Raw genomic sequence first — 22,876 nt, forward strand, 5'->3', positions numbered from 1 at the left:
GAGCTGAAGGTAGACACTTAACTGACCAAGCCACCCAGGCGCCCTTTAGTAGATTTTCTATGAGAACGACAATGGCTGCTAATGAATGTTTTCCTGTGTATGAATAGCTTTAATATTGAGCATTTACTAAATGTCAGGTATTGCGTTATGGCTTCAGATATGTTTTCTTGTGTAATCTGTTTTTCCTCTCATTTAATCTTTGCAGGGACCCACCAATGTAGATACCATTAATGTTCCCATTTCACAGATTAGGAGCCTGAGGAAACAAGATTAAATGACTTTTCTGAGACTGCACATCTCATTGCTGGCTGAATCAGATTATGTCTAAATATCACAATGACATATTCTATATTTTTAACAACTACCTCCTGCTTTAAGCATTCTCCATCATTTTACACATGATACTGTACATGGATTACTAGGTGGCTTTGAAGTCCCAATCACGTTATCATTGCAAGAGTATATGGAAGGGTACAATAGAAAACATATGTGTTGTCACTAAATACAATTATTTTTGGTTTAGTTGGAAGGATAGATGAGTTCTGACAGCAGAGATTTTCTGGGAATCACTTCCTTCAGGTGTAAAGTGGAATAAATAATGATTCACCTGCACTCCAGGGCTAGGCTGAACAAGATGGCATCTTTGACTGATTATCTGGAGACCAGTGCATTTCCAGTTGTATTCTCTGTGGAACTGGGGATGCTGACATATGTGTGAATGGGCACGACTAGGGCATCTTGGTGGCATCTCAGTTTGCTTATCATGCCTACCTAAAAAATAATTTTAGAAAGGTATAGGAAAAGAAGTTTTATCTAAGAAATACTCTCCCAAGAATCAAGATTGATTGAAGATTCTTTTCAGAAGCATGGAAGATTCTCAAGGTATACTATGTCGATGGCTTTGCGAAATTAGCCCTTTCATACACCCACAGGTCTGTGAATAATTATCATTGAGTCAGGTTCCTTTTGTTCATTATTACAGGTTACTGTGGGCTTTATAATTTCTGAAATATTGACAAGGCCATTCTGAATTATTATTTTGGAAACCATCAATATATGTGGCTCCTTTTGATTTCAATATTAATTCCAGGCATGTCAGGTGGGTGGTATTCTCTGAACATCTGTAAAGATAAGTTAATAATATTAATTAACATACTAGTGCCTTTTCTCTTCATCAATTCTTTTGCTAGAATGGTAATAATAGTGCTTTTAATAAAAAACACTACCTGAGATTTGCCTTTCTTTCTCATAGGATAGCTCTTGACGGTAAAATTGAGGTGGCCTCTGAACTCTGAAGTACCTCCAATTTACCAAAAATGGCTAATCTAATGTTGCAAAGCAGACTAAATCCTTTTAACACATTCTCGCTTTAGGGCCAATGCAGGAAAACATTTCCAGCCTATTGTTCTTTTAAATGCTTGCAAAGAGACCACAGAGTGAGAGTGAAGAGACAGTACCAACCTCTAGCATGCCTGAGGGATGACTTATTCTTTCATATTTGTGGATCCCTGTGTCAAGAGTGAAAATATCTAAAAATAGAGTGCATTTACTCAGAATCTCTGGGGTAAGGTGCAAAGAGCCTTGCTGTGGGAGTCCTGATTAAAAATTAAGTGGTCGAGACCTGCAGAGCAGATGCTCTAAGCAGAACCGTGGGCACTTTCTGGTTAACTGTGTGCCATCTTATTAGTTTCGATAAATTGCCAGTGGAAACTAATATCCTTTGATCTTTCAGTTTCTGTCCATAACTCATAGTGACCCATTTGCTGGTGAGTTGTTTCTTTACAGTCCAGTGATTATTGAACTTTCAAAGCATTGACTTAATCCACCTATGGGTGAGCTAGGCTGCTCAGCCCTCTAGTTAAGTTCCCAGGAGTAGGAGGCAGATGCCACTGTCATTCATGTATCTTTGCCCCCTGAAATGTGGCACGGGATATGAAATAGAGTTCAGGAGTGGTGTACACATGATTTAAAATTTACTGATGAAGAGAGTCCATGAGGATGAAAAGGGGCAATTCAGGGGCATTGGCTATACCCCCTGTTTTTCCAGATGGGTCCTATGCTCTTAGATATTGCTTCAATTCTCCACTCCTTCATGGAAGTACAATCTTAAAACTTAAAAATGGAATCCCACAGTGTCCTTCATTTCTAGATGTCCTATTACCAGTCCAGCCCCGTGCCATTGCTATCACCATATATTCAAAGCTCTTTCAACTCTCCCCAAAGCCTATGTCTTTCCTTTATCAAACATTTCAAAAGCTCTTCTCTTTTAGTACAACTTCAGCTATTTTGAAACATCGTTAGAAATAATCTAAAATAAATGAGTTGGTGTGAGCCTGTAGCTGATGTTTGACAAAAAACAAAACAAAACAAAACAAACAAAAAGATAAATTGTGCTCTGAAATTGTCATTGTTGATTTTCAACTGGAGTGGTATTTTTAAAGAGGATGTTTCATTTATAAGTAAGAAAAGCATACTTTTTTGTTGTTTAAAATGTATGTTACTGCCATATTCTCTATACATACACTTTTAGCTTTGAAATCTCATTTATCTAAATATTTGAAAACACTGCCAGGATGCTAGATTGAGAAGGCCCCAGGGACCCAGGTCACTTCTGCACAATCTTTGCTTATTTGAGCCAAGCCAGATCCAGACCATTGTCTTCCTGATGATACTTCCTTCCCTGCTTCTAGAGATGCTAGACCTTGCTGACCAGGGAAGGGTACCTGACTTAAGCACATCAGAAGAGTTTGCTTTTATCTGCAGTGAACTTTGAAACTTAAAAAGCAAAGTGTTTTTCTTCAGTATTGTGGTGGTTTTATCATTTGCATAGGATTATTAAAAATGAAAAATAATTTGTAAGTTAAACACAGACACCCTGTGAACAACTCTGAAAGTTGAGCCCAATTTTCCAAAGAATCACTATGTCTTGTGGTAGAGTTAGTATCTACAGAAAAAGTCAGTTTTCAGATAGTTGGGTCAGAGTGTAGAAATACTGGAAGAAGCCTTAAAATTTTATCAGAAGAGGATTTTCAGCAATGAAATTCTAGGAAAGGTTCTATCACTGGACTTTTTGATAGTTATTTTAAATTTCTTTTATATTATCTGGCATCATAAATGCTTTTGATAGCAGATTGAATTCAAGCTATAATTTTCTGTCTTGGTAGTCTTAAATATCATCATTTCAGATCTAGTTCAATTTTCTCAAATACCAAAACATGTAATTTCTGCTTTATTTATAAGTAGGGGAAGAACCAGGGTGATGAATGCATTTTGATTTCTGCTTTCTTAATCCGTTTTGTAGTCCAAATGAAGGTGTTTTTTTTTTCCCCCTCCAGAAAAAAGCATACCTACTGTATCTTTGCAAACTGCCTTTTCAGAAAATAAGTTTTGAATATTCATTTTAATACTGTTAACGTGTGACCCTATGTGGGCTCTGTGTTGTTAAATCATAAGTGTATGGGTGTAGTTTATACTCTTGAAACTGGGCAGTAATTTTAGCAACATTTTAATGTCATATCCTTGCCTTAGCATATTGTGTGCAAGCTATATTTTAGGATCCTTTTTAATATAAGATATGTTGAAAAATCATTTTGACACTACTTGCCCTCTTGGACTGACTATATTTTATAGATGTTTAAGCTTTACTTTTGATGGACACATTGCATTGAAAGACAAAAAAATTAATTTCTGTTGTGCCATGGTGACCTGGTGTTAAGACCGTGCCCAGCTAGTTACTTTGTACTTTGTCGTATATGTTTACTAGAACACATGTAGCCCTGTGTGGGTATGAGGGGGAAATGTGGCCAGAAGTTGCAGAAGTTTTATTCACATGCCATTAAGCTGTGGTCAGCTTCTCCCTAAAGGGTTGTAACCCCCTTAGACAACTTCCTCTTTGGGAAGTTGCAAAGTAGAGAAACTTCTAAGGAAGGGTTCTGGCTGGAGGGTTGGATTTAGGAGTTTTTTTGCTCAGAGGTGCCTCCTTGCAACACAGCTGGCCATAAGTGGCCCTTTCCTGTATGTGGCTCAGGCTCAGCCCACCCATCAAAGACTTCAGAAAGAGGCAGAAGCTCACTGGTGGCCTTTGGAGCCGCATGCTTATTCTTGGGTGAGGCTTCTTGCATAGTGAATGCCAGCTCTTCTTTGATCAGGTATGGTGCCATTGTTTTGAGGATGATTAGAGACATAAGTGGTGATGCAGATGTATCAGGCTGTGGAACAAGCAAATGTCGATTTTGGAGGTGCTTAATTTAAAATGATCTGTAAGTTTCCTGTTGGAATCAGATAGCAGGCAGGCACAATGTTTTTGACAGAGGGTTAGGGATGAGACATTAAAGACAAATAAAAAAGAAAGAAGAATCATGAAAGAATTGTGAGTATCCAGCGTCTCCTCATATTTCCGTTGCTACCACTAGAGTCTAAGATACCATGGTCTCCCAACTGGGAGAATGCAGTAGCCTCCTAACTGGTTTCCTATGTCCATCCTGCTCCTTGGAGACTGGCCTCCATACCATTGAAAATACAGGTCAGGTTTTGCCATTCCTCTGTCCAAGGTTTCCAAGGGGGCTTCCCATCTCACAAAGATTGAGGCAGTTTTTACTGTGGCTGCCATGGCATTCTTGGGCCTGCCCCTCACCCCTGTCTGTCCTCATCTTGCCCCACATTTACTCACTCCACTCAGGACCTCTGATCTCCTTGCTGTCCCTTGAACATACCTACTCCCTCCTCAGAACTTTTCCACAATACATATCCCTGTTATTAGAACATTCTTCCTCCAGATAACCTTACTACTTACGTCTTCACTGCATTCCCATTTCTGTTGAAATAGCACTTTCTAAGAAAGTCTTTTGTGGCTATGCACCCTAAAATAGCACACCCACACCACCCCTATCACCCTTTATCCATTTAACCTGCCTTCTTTGTAACACTTATCACCAGCTGTCATGTCCTATTAGATGGAATTATGTGAAATTGCCTTTTTGTGGGTCAAAATGGATTTATTTTTATTCTAACCTAAAATATATGTATTAATTTGTTATTTTTATTATTTTCCCTGCTCTAAGAGTTAAACTCTGTGGGTCCAGGGTTTAGTTTTGTTTTGGGCAACATCCTCAGTGTCTAGAATATAGCATGTGCTTAGAAACTCTGTTTTGAATGAATAGAAAATAGGAAGAAAAGCCACTGAAATTTGTTGATAGTTAGCAGAGAAAATTTATATGGAATGTGATATGTGCTTAGAGATTCTAGCAAAATGTGATTGGAAGAGCTTGTGAGAGTCCAGAAAATGGAAAGACTTTGTTGGATCTATGTGAAGTACAGTGTAAAGTTTCTATGTAATTGGAGCTTTGAGCTATGTATGGACCTTAATTATATATTGTTTTCTGATATGGGAACTAAGAAGGATTTGTCCTGTCAGTTGTGCTCTAAGTTGATTTTCACTAGAGAAAAGATCTTATTTTTTACTTTAGTTCTAGAAGCATGGCTGATAATCTTAATATCATGCCTTGTAACAAATGCTTAGAAATACTAGGTAAAATAAACAATCTCTTTCACATATGTTTGATCTTGAAAGGAAATAAGGGCATCACCATGGGTCAGAAATAAAGATGAAATTAAAAACCTAAAGGTTAAACATGTGAGCTGATGCCATGGCTGCCTTTGGGAGTATGTAACTAGTCTATCTAAATCAAGGGCTTGAGTTTTAACAGCCATTTGGAGATATGAAACGAAAACTGAGACTCCATGGTTTATAATAGAAATCTTCGGCACAAAGTTAGGACTTTTTAATAGAAAGCTCTAGGAAAAAGATCCACCATCCACACAGGAGGGGTAAGAAAGCCGTTTCTTAGAAAAAAATGTTTCCTTCAAAGGCTTACCACTGTGGATTTGTACCTCATTTGGATTAGGAATTTAAATCTGTATTATTTGTATAGTGTGGAAAAGAATCACAACTTGAGAAATAAACCAAAAGAAAATAATCCAAGCCACTGATAGATCTGAAACATCTGGTAGAGTCAGTTACAAACTTCTTGGAAAGGAGATTGTCATTAAATCAAGCTTTACAGGTTTCCTATGCATAACTACTTTCTAAAGATGAATTCATAATTTATAAAGTATAAGAAAAAATTCCGCATGAATAAGAGTTATAAAATACAACAAAGAGGGGCACCTGGGTGGCTCAGTGGGTTATAGCCTCTGCCTTCGGCTAAGGTCATGATCTCAGGGTCCTGGGATCGAGCCCCCCATTGGGCTCGCTGCTCAAGCGGGGAGCCTGCTTCCTCCCCTCTCTCTGCCTACTTGTGATATCTGTCTGTCAAATAAATAAGTAAAAATCTTTATTAAAAAAATACAACAAAGAGCAGGATTAGAATTTAATATTTTCACATGATGGAATTGTCACATAGAGTATAAAATAAGAATATTGAAAATGATTAAGACATGAAAGCCAAATTATAAATATAAGAAAATGTTGGTTTGCAAAAAGACCCAAATAGAAATTCTGGAAGTGAAAAATATAGTAATTGAAATAAAAATTTTATCAAATGGGTTAAACAACAAGTTAGAAAGAGTGGAAGAGAGAATTAGTCAACTGCAATGTAATTTGAAGATATCAGTCAGAATTTGCTGAAGAGAAACAAAATGTGAAAGAGAAGTTAAGAGATATGTTAGAGAGAATAAGATGATTCAGTGAGTATTTAGTAAGCATTCTAGAAGGTGAGAACAGGGACAACTGGAAAGAGATAATATCTGAAATTAAGAATTTAAGCAAAACCCCAGAAAGATCCCATGTAGACTTTCAAATTAATAAACACAATTCTAAACAAATCATTAATCAAAGCAAAAAACATAAAAGAAATTAAAAAATATTTAAATCTGAATGGTAGGGGTGCCTGGGTGGCTCAGTGGGTTAAAGCCTCTACCTTCAGCTCAGGTCATGATCTCAGGGTCCTGGGATCGAGTCCCACATTGGGCTCTCTGCTCAGGAGGGAGCCTGCTTCCTCCTCTCTGCCATCCTCTCTGCTACTTCTGATCTGTCTCTGTCAAAGAAATAAATAAAATCTTCAAAAAAAACCAAAAACTGAATGGTAATATTATCTAAAATAATCATAACAAAACCTATGGGAAGCAAAAAAATGGTAGTTAAGGCTGAAACAAAAGGCTTCACCTGTAAATACCTGTATTAGGGGATGAAACAAGGTTAAAAATTAATAATTTTAGGGGCGCCTGGGTGGCTCAGTGGGTTAAAGCCTCTGCCTTCAGCTCGGATCATGATCCCGGGGTCCTGGGATCGAGCCCCGCATCGGGCTCTCTGCTCAGCGGGGAGCCTGCTTCCTCCTCTCTCTCTGCCTGCTTCTCTGCCTGCTTGTGATCTCCGTCTGTCAAATGAATAAATAAAATCTTTAAAAAAATTAATAATTTTAGCATCCAAGCCAAGATTTAAAAAGCAAACAAAGTATAATAAAAGAAATAATAAGAAGTAGATATTAATTAAAATATAGAACAAAATCAAAAGCTGGTGCTCCAAAAGACTAATAAATAGGGTAAAGCAGGCTTGAGGAAGAAAATCTCAGTATTTTAAAATAATGGAAATTTATAGCTAGTAGTCATGTATTAGAAATGACTTATTTACATCTGAAACAGAAGGAAAATGGCCTCTACCTCTCTTTATATTTAACTTGTCCTAGTCAGCATGGTGAGTAAAGAAATAAATGGTAAGAAGTGAAATTGTCATTAACTGGAGATATGACTGTCAAAATAGGAAAGAGTCTTTACCAAAAACCTGGTGGATATAATACAAAAGTTCAGAGAGATTGCTGGGTATAAAATAAAGTTTGTCTATACAATCAATAAACAATCAGTTCTGTTTAGAAGCTGATACTATGAAAACTATCAATAAAAAGTAGAAACATGTAGGACTAAATCTAAGAAAAGAAGTCATTTACAGATAAAATTACAAAGTTTTTATTTAAGATTCAAAGAAGAACTAAGTAAATTGAGAGATAGACCATGCTTACAGTAGAATTACTTAATATAATAAAGATTTATTTCTTCCCATATTAGTTTATAAATTCTAATAAAAACTCTCACAGAAGTGGTTTTGTTTGTTAGGGGAAATTTGACAAGTTGATTCTAAAGTGTATATGAAGCCCCAAAAGTCAGTAATAATCAAAACAATGTTAAACAAGTTAGGGACGTTAGCCATACCACATAACCAAGAATTACCATAAAGGTATGGTAAATAAGACTTTAGGATGCTGGAGTAGCAATAAATAAATATGCCAAGTTCAGAAATAAGCCCAAGTATGACTGAGCATATATTACAAATTAGTGTAGAAAGGATCCAATAAATGGAGAAGTAATTATTTGTGTGATGGGCATGAATATAAGAAAATCCCTTCCTCACACCAAATACAGATTAAATCCCAGATGAAGTATAGCTTTAAAAGTGAAGAGAGAATAAAGAATTTATAATTTTAAAAGAAAAAGTATAAGAATATCTTTCTGACCACTGGACAGGAAAAGATTTTTTAAACAAGACATTAAAACACAAACTATAAATTCTTTGCCAGGCAATATTAAAAAAAAAAAAAAAACCACAAACTATAAAGAAAAATCATGATTGTGCTAAAACAAAAATTCTATAAAAACAATTCCATTTCATACTCATCAGTTTGGTTAAAACTAAAGTCTGAAAATACCAAGTATTTTCTATGATGTAGAAGAATAAATTGTTACAACCAACTGGGGAAGGAATTCAACATATTTTAGTGAAGTCAAAAATGTACATATGCTAAGGGAGGCATATATCTAGGCATATATCATGGAAACATATGGGTTCACCAGATGATATGCACTTAAATGTTTATTTTGGCCTAGTTTCATAATGGTCTAGTACTGGGAAAAATTCTGTATGTCCATCAATGGAAGAAAGTACAAATAAAAGGTGGTATATTTATATAGTGGACCAGTGTCCATCACTGGTGTCCAGCACTTACACTGTCCAGCAGACATAACTCATAACTCTATGAGATGTATTAACGTGAATAGTTCTCAACAATGTAAAGTCAAGCAAAAACAAAAGCAGAAACTAGGTCCACAAAGATTAATGGTATATTGTTTACATAAAATTTTAGAACATGCATAACAATATTTTTTATTTTCAAAGAATGTATTAATTGGTATTAAAATAATTAAAAGACAATGGAAATTCTGAACAATAATTGTAGGATACTTCTGTGAAGGGGGTAGGGAAGAAAGGACATGTGATCAGGGAGGGAGGGATACATGGCAGCTTCAAATCTGCATGAAATTATCAGCTCTTTAGCTGATAATACAGATTCACAAGAAGGCACAATGATAATATAGACATGTCCTGTTTACCCTTCACTCAATTTCTCCTGATGACTATACCTTACATACTTAGTACAATAGCAAAACCAGGAGTTTGAGCTTGATGACATTCATCTTTATTTTATCACAAATGTGGATTTGTGTAACCACCACATCAGTCAAGATCCAGAAGCCCTGTCACTATGAAATATCCCCAGTACTATGTTTTTGTAGTAACATCCACTCCCTTTCCCCTATGGTCCCTCACTTTTAATTTGGCAACCACCTAATTTGTTTTCCATTTCTATAAGATTTTGTTGTTTCGAGTATGTGGCTCTACTGTTTTATATTTCCCCAACAATGTATGAAAGATACAGTTTTTCTGCATTTTTCCAAGTATTTGGTATTGTCACTATTTTTAAATTTAGCTATTTAAATGAGTGAGTAGTGATAGCTCATCATATTTTTACTTTGCATTTCTCTAAATGATACTGTATTAGTTTTCTGTTGCTGCTGTAACAAATGACCACAAAGTTGGTGGCTAAAAGGAATACAAATATATTATCTTAGAGTTCCATAGATCCAAGTCTGATACACGTCTCACAGGGCTGGATACAGGTGTTGACAGTGCCTGTTCCTTCTGGAACAGGTTCTAGAGGAGAATCTGCCTCCTCGTCTTTTCTACCTTCCATATTTCTTGGCTCCTGGCTCCAGTCCTATATGTTCAGATCCAGCAACAGTGGAGTGCGTCCTCCTCATATCACATCATTCAGACTACTTCTGTCTTGGGTTTCTACTTTAAGAACTCTTGAGATTGAACCCACCCAGATAATTCAGGATAATTGCTCTATTTTAAGATTAGCTAAAGAGAAAGCTTAATTCCATCTGTGACCCTAATTCTTCTTTCCCATGTAATGTAACATATTCAGTTTCTGGACATCTTTGGAGGAGCAGGCATTAGTCTGCCTCCCACAGTTAGTGATCTTGAACATCCTTTCATGTGCTTATTTGCCATCCATATATCCTCTTCAGTGAATTATCTATGTCTTTTGACCATTCCCTAATTGGATGGTCTGTTTTAGTTCTATGGAGTTTTGAGAGGGTTTTTGTTTTGTTTTTGTATTTTTGGAACTGTAGTTGTGAGTCTTATAAATATTTAATTTACAAATATTCCTTTCCATCTGTAGCTTATATTTTCATCCCCTTAACAGGTTCATTCACTGAACAAAAGTTTTTAGTTTTGATGAATTGTAATTTATTAATATTTTTCTTTTTATGGATAATGCTTTTGGTGTCATTCTCTATTTTAGTAAGACTTAAGTCCTGAAGATGTTTTCTTGTCTTTTACAAGTTTTATGGCTGTACACTTTTAGTTTAAGCCTAAAATTGAATTTGAGTTATTTTTTAGTAAGTGGTAAGGTTAGGATCAAGATTCTTTCTTTCTTTTTTTTTTTTGTTTTTTGTTTTTTGTTTTTTCTTTTTCACTAATGGACATCTGTAGGAATGTTCTAGCACCACGTGTTGAAAAGACAGTATTTCTTCCACTGAGTTGCTTTTCAATCATTGGTAAAAAAATATATTGGTCATATTTGTGTGGAGATGTATTGATTAATTCCTTAAAAGGGGAGAATATAATGAACTGTTAAGTTTTAGTAAGACTAAGGGCACAGTAATATTTTTTTATTTTTCTGTTGCATTGAAATAGTGATAATAATAGCATATAAAGGGGGCATTTGCATCCTCCAGGTCTGAAAATATTGGGAGTGTTGGAGATGATACAGTGATAAAAGAATCACACTGGATTGGAGATTAATAGTTATATGACTTTGATCAAAGCCACATCCTTCTCTGGGCTTCAATTTTGCTTTCTGTGAACCAAGAGTGATGTTCTAGATGACCTCCCAGAGCTCTTTATAATCTTGATGCTCAAAAAGTATGTGACAACTACTTATAATTGATTTTAGAATAAGAGATGAGCAAAGCCACCCAGGCTGTCATTCTAGCTTATATTCTAAAGAAGAGAGGCTGTTTATATCCCCAAGTATAATTACCTAGAGGTTCATGGGGAACAAAAAGCCCTTTATTTCAAAGAACTTTGGGGGAGGTTCTGTATACTTATAACTAACCATAGTAGTATAAAAGGTGTCATGATATAAAATGCAGAACTTGCATTTTAAGAAAATCCCAGGCTAAATACAATGCAGTATCCTGAAACAGAAAAAGGACAATAGGGGAGAAATTGATGAAATCCTAGGAAAATCTGTAGTTTAGTTAATAACATTAGTTGATGTGAATCTCTCAAATTTGACAACATACCATGGTTTGTAAGACATTAATATAAGAGGAAGATGGGTGAAGAGGGTATGAGAATCTTCCATAATGTCATTGCAATTGTGCTTTAAATTTTAATTATTCCAAAATAAAATCTTATTAAAAAATATCCCAGATGGTCAGATAATTTATTTGTACTTTAGATTCTGCACAGTACTCCTAGGGTACTCTTTGAAAGTATAATTTCTCTGGCCTTACCCCAGATTTCATAAATCAAAATTTCTGAGTTGGAGATTGGATTCTGAACTTTAAAAAAATCTCTCCTGGTGATTGTCTTGCACACTCAAATATGAGAATCTTAATTTAGAGCTTTCTTTAGGGAGTCATCTTATTTTGAACAACTCACTATAACTTGTTTAGGCTTTGGTCCTTTAGTCTGTAGACTCATACAGGGGTATTATCAAATTTTTACCAGTCTGTAGCTCAATGAGAAGAAAAAAAAAACAACTAAAAAACTAATAATCAGCTTCTGAAATGGCAGCATGAGTTGCTCTGTGGACTGGCTCCTCAGTGAAATGATAGTAACTGATGAAACTTATCCTAAAAACCTAACCCTTGGGTGCCTGGATGGCTCAGTGGGTTAAGCCACTGCCTTCAGCTCAGGCCATGATCTCAGGGTCCTGGGATCGAGTCCTGCATCAGGCTCTCTGCTCGGCAGGGAACCTGCTTCCCTTCCTCTCTCTCTGCCTGCTTCTCTGCCTACTTGTGATCTCTCTCTGTCAAATAAATAAATAAAATCTTTAAAAAACAAAACAAAAACCTAACCCTTTAAGTCTGGAAATTGTCCTAAGGGTATATAGCAAATGGAAAAACACATATTTAAGAAAGTTGACTAAACTGGGGTTACCAGAGTCAGGGTTTGTGGCAATTATGCCGTGATGCACTCCCTTTATTCTGCCCCAACTGTTCATCATAACAGATCTTGCATTCCAGATAGTTGCATTCAAAACATGGGGTTCCCTTTCTCCCAAGCTTCCAATGTAGGCTACAGTATCTCCCCAGGAGGGACAGTCTGCCAGCATTTCTAATCCCTCTCCCCAGCTCTATGTTGTAGAATTCCATTTGAGGCAAGAGGACTTAGAAGTCTGGAGCTCCCCATCTCGTAGGGTAAAAGCGTGGCAGACTAAGGATAATGGACTCCAATCACCACTCCAGTTCATAGCATAAAGAGGTTCCACACCAGCAGAGGCAAGCCTGGAAGACCAGAGGCTTTTGTTCCTGGTGAGCACCCTGCTTATGAAATCAGGGCTACTCTGAGAGAAATGGGCCACTATCCCTTCCCCATGATCTAGTGTGTGTTGCAGAGATTTTTTTTCCCTAGGGGTTAAGGCGGGCTCTATGAGAACTATATAGAACTTTTGACAATAAAAAGGCCATTTGTAGACCAGTTTGACTTAACAGAGAACACCAGAGAAAGAGATAGTTAAGAAGAGTCCTTCTCATGAACAGACATTTCCTCAAAGAAGACATCCAGATGGCCAACAGACACATGAAAAAGTGCTCCACATCACCTAGCATCAGGGAAATACAAATCAAAACCACAATGAGATACCACCTCACACCAGTCAGAATGGCTAAAATTAATAAGTCAGGAAATGACAGATGCTGGCAAGGATGCAGAGAAAGGGGAACCCTCCTACACTGTTAGTGGGAATGCAAGCTAGTGTAGCTACTCTGGAAAAGAGCATGGGGGTTCCTCAAAAAGTTGAAAATAAAGCTACCTTACGACCCAGCAATTGCACTATTGGGTATTTATCCTAAAGATACAAACCCAGTGATCCAAAGGGGCACGTGCACACGAATGTTTATAGCAGCTGTGTCCACAATAGCCAAACTATGGAAAGAACCTAGATGTTCATCAACAGATGAATGGATAAAGAAGATATGGTATATATTTACAATGGAATACTATGCAGCCATCAAAAGAAATGAAATCTTGCCATTTGCAACAATGTGAATGGAACTAGAGGGTATTATGCTTAGCAAAATAAGCCTTTCGGAGAAAGACGACTATCATATGATCTCCCTGATATGAGGAAGTGGAGATGCAATGTGGGGGGTTTAGGGGGTAGGAAAAGAATAAATGAAACAGGATGCGATCAGGAGAGAGACAAACCATAAGAGACTCTTAATGTCACAAAACAATCTTAGGGGGGCTGTGAGGAGGGAGGTAGGGAGAGGGTGGTGGGATTATGGACATTGGAGATGGTATGTGCTATGGTGAGTGCTGTGAAGTGTGTAAACCTGGCAATTCACAGACCTGTACCCCAGGGGCTACATTATATGTTTATTAAAAAATTTTTAAATTATAAAAAAAAAAAGAAGAGTCCTTCTGGCCTTGTAACAAGCCTTGAAATGTAGTAGCCTCAATACTATTGCTAGAAGGGGCTCAAGTTTAATTGGAATACGGAACAATTTATCGCGCAAGGCATTGTTGAAAACAATAGAGTGGACAGCCAGCAATTAGCTGAAGCCCAGAGCCAAGTATTTTACTAATAGAACACGGAAAGAGATATTCAAGGGGAGTCATGCTGAAAGTGTCATCTCAAGGTGATTGTAAGTATACCCAAAACTATGCCCTCTGAAGAGTGCGGGGAGAGATTGCAAACTGCAGGGGGGATAGACTTCTCTGAAATAGTCCCACCCAATTACTAAAGAGTTAAAACAAGGAAATAACCATGACAAGTCCATGCATATGGATCAGTCTCCAGATTTGCTGGAATATAGTGTCTATAATGTCCAGTTTTCAACAACAAAATTATGAAGTGTGCAAAGAAACAAGAAAGTGTGACGCATCCACTAGAAAAGGAAGCAAGAGAAATTGTATTTGAGTGGACCAAGACGTCAGACTTAGCAGAGATGTCAAAACAACTATTATAAATATATTTAAGAAACTGAAGAAAATCATGCTTTAAAAAGGAAAAGAAAAGTATTGTTTCATTTCACATTGTTTCATCAAATAGAGAGTATCAGTAAAGGGATAGAAATTGTAAAAAAAAAAAAAAAAAAAAGACCCAAATAGAAATACTGGAGTTGAAATTTAAAATAAGCTAAATGGAAAATTTACTAGAGTGATTCAACAGATTTGCTGTGGCAATTCTTTCTTTGTGAAAGAATCAGTAAAGATATATTAATAGAGATTATGCAGTCTAAAGAACAGAGAGAAGCAGTAATAAAGAGAAAAAAAATCTCAACGAAATCCGAGATAATATTAATATAGCAACATATACATAATCAGCACCAGAAGGAAGAGTGAGTGGACAAAAAAAAACTACTAAGACCACAGTATTTCTTCCTTGGGAAGTTGTCTTTTCTTCTGAGAGTCTCACCTTCCTATTTTTACATTGTTAAAATTTCCCTTTGTTAAAAAAATAATTATAGTTAGTGGCAATTCTTTCTATGGCCTTTTATTTGCAAAATAAAATGTTAGTACTCTTATATTGATCTGAAAGTGTTGTTTAGTGTAAAAATTTTGTTGTTTCATAAAATCCTAAATTTGGGTTTAAAAATTAAATCTCTTTTCAGTGGTGCTTGGAACCTGACAGCTTTAAGAAAAATAATAACCATTAAAGTTGGTTTTTTAAAATTTTTTATTTATTTTCGGCATAACGGTATTCATTATTTTTTCACCACACCCAGTGCTCCATGCAATCCGTGCCCTCTCTAATACCCACCACCTGGTACCCCAACCGCCCACCCACCTGTCAATTCAAACCCCTCAGATTGTTTTTCAGAGTCCATAGTCTCTCATGGTTCACCTCCCCCTCCAACTTCCCCCAACTCCCTCTCCTCTCTAACTCCCCATGTCCACCATGCCATTTGTTATACCATTAAAGTTTTAACATCAGGAGGGTATTACAGATCTTCAAGTGCCTTCCAAAATAGTTATTACATGGTAGATTTAAAGAATATATATTACAAGGGGATCACAAGGGTGTGACTTGCTTTTGTAATGTATGTGTGCATGTGCGTGTGTGCACATGTGTGTGTGGTGTATGTGTGTGTATGTGTGTGTGTGTGTGTGTGTGTGTGTGGCTGGCCATGGCCACCTCCTTCTGTTCTCCTTTAAGACTATATAGCTATTTCTAATATGTCTGATTTCACTTGTTCCTTGCTAATCTTCTACCCATAAGATTTTTGCTTTGACATATGGGTTCTGGTCTTGTAGTTGAGTTTCAGAAATCCTCTCCTCCCAGTATTAAAGGATAACTGAAATTATTCAATATCCCCCTCCTTCAATTTTCAGTCATGTTTTCATTGGTGGTATGTCTGTTTTTGTATTTGCTTCTGTACACTATTTTGATTTCCAAGTTTTCAGTACATTTTCATGTTTCTTCTTCTCAGAGTCTGAAGACCTTTTAACTAGTTCCATTGTTCTTTTTTACCCTCTGCACTGGCATTTTTATTTCTTGGACAGAAACTTGAATATACACTAGTTCCATAGAGCAAGTTTCACTTTACCATTTCTATTGCATAGGTAAGTCTAAGTCTTCTTTGTGTCTTGTGAACAGTTAGCTCCTCCCTGACTGTCAGGACAGTGCTTGGTAATAATTATGCTTCCTGGACCTTTGTGAAATAACTTGCTTTACCCAATTCAGTGCATGGTGGTTGAGAAACTTCTAAGGTCTTTTTTGTTGGAAATGTGTTTTTGGAAGGATACAGTGCCCAATGGTGGTGCCCAGCACAGGCTCTGAGACACCATTCTGTCTTCTTTGGTGTTTCAAAAGCACACCTTTGATGTGGCTTCACAAGTTTGAATTTACCCACTTGAGGTGAAGGAATAAAACTGTAGTATTTTGGCCCACCATGCTCAACTATGGCAAAACTTCAATGCTAGAAAAATTATTGCTGATCCTCTTAGTAATCCGAGGAGAATTGACTGCAGATTTAAAGGATTTAAAGTTGCAAGAAAGTAGGATTATTTGTTGACTCAAAAGCCTTTCCATAACCTGCTTGAACCCCTGTCAGCGACTAAATTACTCTCTTCTGAGAACAGAACCATAATGATGACCAGATTGCTTAGTATCTGCTGCTGTTTTAAAGTATTTATTACTGTATTTCATTGTCTTAGTGTTACTAAACTCTTTATCACAATTGCTTAAAACTGCTTTAATTTTTAAAGCACTTTAAATTTACATATCCTACTGAGCCACTCAGTGCATGAAGCCCTAAAATGTCAAAGTGGTTCTTTTTTGCAGATTACATAGTTAGAAACAGTTGGTTATAGATCTTATTTGTGAGAAACCTGCTTTGAACAGGGTTCACAAGAGAAAGATTAGAGGAAATTTATTAAACAATTAATTGACTAAGGGAATTCCTATTCCCCCACACTAAGTCAGCTAACAGCGGGCTCCAACCTTTGCTGTCTGCATTGGTCATTTTTGACACATAATCACTTAAACTATTATGCAATTCCTTCAATTATTAATACTGCCTTTCTGTAGCTGAACTGTGACCTTGTTTTATGCTGGCTGCCGCAATGCCAAGGTCAGAGCTGGCAATATTATAAAGGCTGAAGACAGAAGGATTTGGGGTCATTGTTCTGAGAGGTTACTGCTGGACTCCTAGTAGAGAATAGTTTGATAGGGTTATTATGGTCTCATTTGCATAGTCTACTGTGACCTTTTGGGGTATGTGGTTTTCCATACAATGTTTGGTTACTTTGTCTCTTTGACAGGTTATGGTGTATTGCTTCAGGTTGGATTTTGTGGTTTTAAGTGATGATAATCTAGAAATGGATTTGATCCTCGAAAAACCCAGGGGGTAGGTCAAAATTTAAGAGAGATCAATGGAACTGTGTCTGTCACACAGCTCATTTTTCCTTTGTACTGGCAACAAGAAAGCTGACTTCAGGCATGTGAGCTTGTTACCAACTTACTTTGCTTTATGGGGTTCACATCCTATTGCTTCAAAATCCTCAATAAAATGACAGCTTCTCTAATAGTTTTTCTTTTTAATATTTATTTTTTTAGAGAGGGAGAGTGTGTATAAGTCAGGGGAGGGGCAGAGGGAGAGACTCTTCCAGCAGACTCCCCAGTGAGTGTAGGAGCCCCCCTACCTCTGAGATTATGACCAAGCTGAAACCAAGAGTTTCAACACTCAATGGACAGAGTCACCCAGGTGCCCCTGTCCTAATAGTTTTAATGAAAGTCTCAGGATTGAGTCATATAGGAATTTTATGTAGATCATATGACCATCACTGAACACATCACTGTAATCAGGAAAAGGTCATACACCAAAATTGGTGTATGGGAGATGGGAAAATGTGTTTTTCCCGAGTTAGATCATGATGTCAAGGTTGGAAAACGAGAGAATGAATTTGTACCCCCTCCCCCCCATACATGGTTTAAATTTGTTCCTACTCTTATGAAGTATTGCCAATTTTATCTGCTTTCTTTTTCTATATAAACATGCATTCTCTTTCCTCTGTTGCAAGCTTGTACCTTTTAGCATCCCTCAGATCATCACTACATTCTCCATGCAAGCAGGTGGGAGCAGTGAGAGACCAGTGCAAAGAACAAACTTTAAACCCTATTCATGCCAGAACCCAGGGTTTCATATGACATCTTCCAGAGCCTTTGCCAAAGCCTACCTAATTCTGATGGATGATGTTTACTATACCATTGCTTTCCAAGCTTCAGTTCACTTTAGGCTGCCAAGTGATTTGGAAGACTCCTCAACGAAGTTTTGTAAACATAATAGAGGCTGAGACCTTTTCTTGTGCTACCCAACTCATTTATTCTAACATTTTCTTCTCTACCATTGACCTGAAGTCTTTCTCTTTAGTAAAACACCATGACGGTCAAATATCACGGAATACTTTTTTCATATGGAGAGAAGTTCCCAAGTATTTTGTTCTTATATCAAGTGAAATTGAAATCAATGCCCCACACTGTTGTTTTTGCCAAAACCATGGTGAGTTATACCAGTGATCAGAGTGCCTTTTCTAATGGCAAAGAAAGATCTAGAATGATTCACCCATGTAGGATATGGTTTGCTCTCAAGGAATAAAAAACACAATACTAGAATGAATTTCCCCATTGCAAAAGATATATTATGTTGTCCATTTTTAGCCAGACTGCAAAATTCAAGAATATGGTCTTGTTTTAATTCAGAACCTCTCTTTTGGTAACTTTATTAAATGATGTCTAAAAAAAACTTCATTATGTCAATGTAATTAAAAACTCATTTGAAAATGAGTAAATCCCTCAAGAAGTTTTTAAAATATTTTTAGATTCACATATCAGAGTTTTATTTTAAAGCTGTAGGTTAATTTTTGTTAGATTTTTACCTTTCATAATTTATTGTTAATTAAAAACAAAATGAACCATAACTGCAAATCTACATTGTAGTCAGCATATTGTCCTAACCATTCTGTTATGTTTTTTCCTTTGGGGAGTTTGGGTGTTATGTGGTCAGCACTATCTAAACAATTAATGTAATAGAGTGAAAATGTCCCTTCAGCAGAAATAACTCCTTCTGAGAGGAGTCTAAACTGCCTTTAGATTGAAGAAGAGTTATGTAAGACCATTTCTGTCCAAAATGATTGGGCTAAATTCCAGATTTCTCTAATGAAACTTTGCTGAGTAACTGCTACGCTTGCAGCTGGGGGGAGTATTCACAATCACATGTTGATTCTTGCTACTTGTTCAACTTCTTTAGAGCTAGGTTTCTGAAAGCTAGACCCAACTGTTTGTTCAGAGAAGTTATTTGTGTAGAAATTTACTCTTGAGGGTAGTAAGTGGGCCATCATTTGGGATGTGAGCATTTTAGTTATTAAGGCCTTTGTTGAAGGAGATCTGTCTGAGAGTATGGATTTTTCCATTAGGTTTGGTAAGTGGTATCTTTAAGAATTAGAAGATCTTTACTAATGGTATCTTTCTAATGGTATCTTTAGATATCATTAGATAGATCTAATGGTATCTTTCAGAATTTAGAAGATCTTTTATGAATTGGGAATAAAGAGTACCTGTGTCTTCTTAACTTCTCTGAAATAATCTGAAAACTTCAGGTTCAGGTCTAAATGTTTTTCATGTCATCTTGCACTGTAAAATACTTTTATTTTACTTATCTCCAAGAACTTTGCTGTCAAGGAACTCTAATGGCCTAATCTCAAAAGAACATGTCATTGATAAGTGTAAGGCTTTACAAGAAAAGTATATTTGTTAAACTTGTGAGAGAATGATTTAATCTCATGGTTTTCATTTCTGAGTGAAAACAATGGACCATTACTTTAAAAAGTAATACTAGAGAAATGTTGTATTAAAAGAGTACTGAGGGACACCTGGGTGGCTTAGTCAGTTGACTGGCTCTTGGCTTCCATTCAGGTCATGATCTCTTGGGTTGTGGGATGGAGCACTCTGTCAAGTTCAGTGTTTAGTGGGGTGTCTGCTTGAAGATTCTATCCCTGTGCCCCTCCCCTGACTCTCACATGATTTCATTCTCAAATAAAGTAAATCTTTAAAAAAAAAAAAAAAAGTACTGAAGTTCTGAAGTGATATATCCAAGCTGAAAGAATGTGTATTCTTTTTGTTTTTCAAGATTTATTTATTTATTTATTTGACAGACAGAGATCATAGGTAGGCAGAGAGGCAGGCAGAGAGAGGGGAAGGGAAGCAGGCTCCCTGCTGAGCAAAGAGCCTGATGTGGAGCTTGATCCCAGGACCCTGGGATCATGACCTGAGCCGAAAGCAGAGACTTTAACCCACTGAGTCACCCAGGTGCCCTGCAGAATGTGTATTATTTATGAGTGGTGAGCTGCATATAGTTCTACTAGTAAATTATCATTTCCTAGAGTTTCAGAAGTCTCAACTTAGGATTCTTTGGCTTTTTATTTTAAGCAGAAAAAAAAATTGATATTAAAAAATACCAATGCATCAGTGAATTTATATAGAATTTTTAAAAAATTAATGCCTAATTATTCCTAGTTCTTAGGTACTCCTTTATAACTACCTTCAAACTACCCTGTGACTTAATGGCTTAAAAAATAACCATTTTTACTACTCTCATGATTCTTAAACCTGGACTGGGCTCAACATGCCATCATTTTCCTGGTAGTGGTGATGGTCACTCATGTGCCTATATTCAGCTGGTAGGCCAGCTGTGGTCTGGTGCTAGGGTCAGCTGGGATGCTTGAATTACTGGGCTTCTCTCTTTTCACATGGTATTTGAGTCAATCTCTCCAGTGGTGGAAGCTCTTACGTGGTAACTTAGGGTACCCAAGAGTTAAGGAGTAGAAGTTTCCAGGCTTTTGTAATGCTTGGGTCTGAAACTGGAACTGGGTTACTTCTGTAACATTTATTGGTTCAAGTGAGTATATAAGGCCACCCCAGGTTCAAAGGAAGAGGATGACAAGAGTATGGTGCTGGGAAACTTGGTTTATTGGGGGCCACCGAAGTGACAGTCTCCTGCATTAGCATATATTAATTCATTCAAATGATGAGCATTATTGCTCTGTGTTAACATGGGAAGAGACAGAGGCAAGCAAAGACTTTGACTCATATGTTTAACTTGAGATGATTTTTAAAAATTCAAGAAGGCATGTTGAATTAGATCTAGGAGTTTGGATCTCAGAGGAGAGGTTTAGTTCAGAGATTAAATTTGTGACTGATTATTGATGACTGAGCCTGTGGACACAAATGAGATCAAGCAGGGAGAGACAACAATATACTCAAAAAGATGGGGACTTGGGACTGGGCCTTTAGAAGATAAACTTTTTCTAGCTTGACTATAGGAGCTCGAGACTGAGAATGTAGAATTCAGAAGAGTAAAATGTTACAGATACCAAACAGTTTTAAAGAAGGAGGGATTGAGTGGCAATGTTAAATGCTGTAGAAGGGTCAAGTAAGAGGAGGAATGACAAATGCCCATTGTATTTACTGACAAAGAGAAGTTACCTTTCTTGGTAACCTTTCCAAAACTGTGAGTAGAGATGGTGAGGTATGTCATATTGAGGTAACTGAAGAGCGAGGAAGCTGTGAGGGGAAAAAACAGGTAAGGAATGTGACTCTTTTTAAAAAATTTTTTTAAAAGATTTATTTCTTTACTTTAGAGAGAGAGGTTGCCAGGGGAGGGAAAAGGGCAGAGGAGGAGAAAGATAGAGTCTTAAACAGACTCCATGCCAAATACAGATCCTGATGTGGTGCTTGATCTCACAACCCCGAAATCATGACTTGAACCAAAACCAAGAATTAGATGTTTAACCAACTATGCCACCCAGACACCCCAAGGTGCAACTCTTAAAAGAGGTCTGGTTATAAGTGAGAGAGAGATAGAAGGTGCTTATAGAGGGATCAGAGAGAAGAGATAATGGGGAGAAGAGTATAGGAGCACAACTGAAAGGATTGGTTTTAGGAAGATATACATTTATATAATTTCCTTAACTAGGATGCCCCTAATTCAGAAATGGCTACCCTTTCTAAGGTTGTATTTAAATTTTTTGTTTTATGTTTTTATTTCCTAAATAAAAGGAACAAAGGTAATAATAATAATAACAATAAGGGTAATAATAATTGTCAAGAACTGTGAAGAATTTGAGTTTTTCCTTACTTATAAGCTAAAATGTTAGCTTGACATAGTTTCAGAAATGCTACCAGAAGACATAAGACTCCTGGGTCAGAGATAAAAGCCATAATGATTCATGACGTTGTATAAACAGTGTGAGACTTAAGTTGGTGTCATTACCCTTTCCTTTTCCCCCCAAGTTCTTTGGAGGCAAAATGGAATAGCCACATTGGATGCTACACAAACATAGTAGATTTTCATCTCAGTCAAGGAACTCTGAGCTTAGGGAACCTGAATCTTTTTTAATGGGCTCAGAAAACCTGACCAACATTTGTCCTGGAGTGAAGTATGATCATAATTATTGGGCAGTAGGCAAACATTCTCTCTGCTCCAGATGAAAACATTGTTTTTCTCTCTCTTTTCTAAGGCTCTTTGCTCTACAAACATCCTTGAAAATATACATCTGACCCAAAGCTTTCAGGGTTTCTGCTAAGAAGATGTGTAGAAATGTGGAAGACTTATGGAAAATTGTCTTCCAACAATATTATTTGGGTTTTATAGGCAGCACCTGTATGCTAGGCATGACACTTCTTTTCTGTTGTTGTTAAAGATTTTATTTATTCATTTGACAGAGAGAGAGAGCGAGCACAAGCAGGGGGAGTGCCTGAGGGAGAAGAAAAAGCCAGGTCCCCACTGAGCAGGGAGCCTGAAATGG

At 36.9% G+C, this 22,876-nt stretch overlaps 1 protein-coding gene across 14 annotated transcripts in view; it reads left to right on the top strand.

Annotated features, from left to right (window-relative positions):
- The window catches only part of PDE4D (phosphodiesterase 4D), a 1,511,392-nt gene that overhangs the window by 271,296 nt on the left and 1,217,220 nt on the right, over positions 1 to 22,876 (top strand). The window contains exon 1 of one of the 14 annotated variants that reach the window (XM_082725920.1): positions 3,947 to 4,148. The exons of 11 other annotated variants lie outside the window; for them this stretch is intronic. The gene's annotated coding sequence lies outside the window, so the exon portion shown is untranslated. Of the gene's footprint in view, positions 1 to 3,946; positions 4,149 to 22,876 lie in introns of those variants that run through there. 2 more of the 14 variants (XM_082725931.1, XM_082725925.1) reach the window with 2 other exon arrangements.

Source organism: Mustela nivalis (genome assembly GCF_964662115.1).
Source record: "Mustela nivalis genome assembly, chromosome: 3".
Taxonomy (NCBI): Eukaryota; Metazoa; Chordata; class Mammalia; order Carnivora; family Mustelidae; genus Mustela; species Mustela nivalis.